This window comes from Fopius arisanus, unplaced genomic scaffold, assembly GCF_000806365.1.
Source record: "Fopius arisanus strain USDA-PBARC FA_bdor unplaced genomic scaffold, ASM80636v1 scaffold00078, whole genome shotgun sequence".
Classification (NCBI taxonomy): Eukaryota; Metazoa; Arthropoda; class Insecta; order Hymenoptera; family Braconidae; genus Fopius; species Fopius arisanus.
Window position 1 is genome coordinate 436,599 of NW_011887817.1, and position 912 is coordinate 437,510.

The window sequence follows — 912 nt, forward strand, 5'->3', positions numbered from 1 at the left end:
GAGGGGGAGGGGGGAGGGATATCGAACCCCAGGCGTCTGGTCGATTTTCTGGAGCGAGAGAATGAGAAAGGGATTGAGATACTATTTCAGGGATCTGTGAAAAGACTTGGGATAATGGAGTTCGAGTTCATGGAGTTGTGTTGTCTCAACGATGATGGGGTGACGTCTGGTGGGGTCCCGACGGGCATACAGATGTATTTCCGATCTATTTCGAACGGCGTCGGTATTCATTGAAGGGGTGGAGATTACGCACATATGGACCGTTCGGTTGGTCGGGAATGGAGAAGAAATGGGAAACGATTTTTCGGTGGTTTACTTCCCTTGATGGACTCATTTTAACCACTCGATATCTCATTCGGCTTTTTTGGATTTTCATTATTACCCGTTTGTCTGTTCTTTGTTCGTTTCACTTAGATAAAAAAAAAGGGTTGACTGAACGCGTACGATCTTGATTGAAATTTGCAACGATCAAATGCTGGATCAATACCTTTTCGTTTATTTCATGTTGTTATTTCGGATTGTCAAATTGTAATGGAAATTTTCTCTGATGTTTGAGAAATAAAATGTGTCCGAGGCATCTCATTTTATTGTGCTTCTTTTTTTTTAGCACGAGTGTTTCATAAAACAAAGGTATCTTATATCACTTTTTGCCACCTACCCACTGTCGTGTCTCAGGGGCATTATCGTAACGAAGTGAATGTAATGTTCTTGAGGGGGTTGATGGTGTCCTTTTCTCTTTTCTCAATGTTCTCGGTATTTTTTAAACCACTCTCGTCGACATACAGTTTCATATTCTATTTTATAAGAGACATCAAGCCACCAGAGCACTCCGCGAGTGCCGCCTAGAGGTACCCTTCCCTCTGGACCACCCGGCATATCCTCTTACTTCACAGTCGATACACTCACACCTCC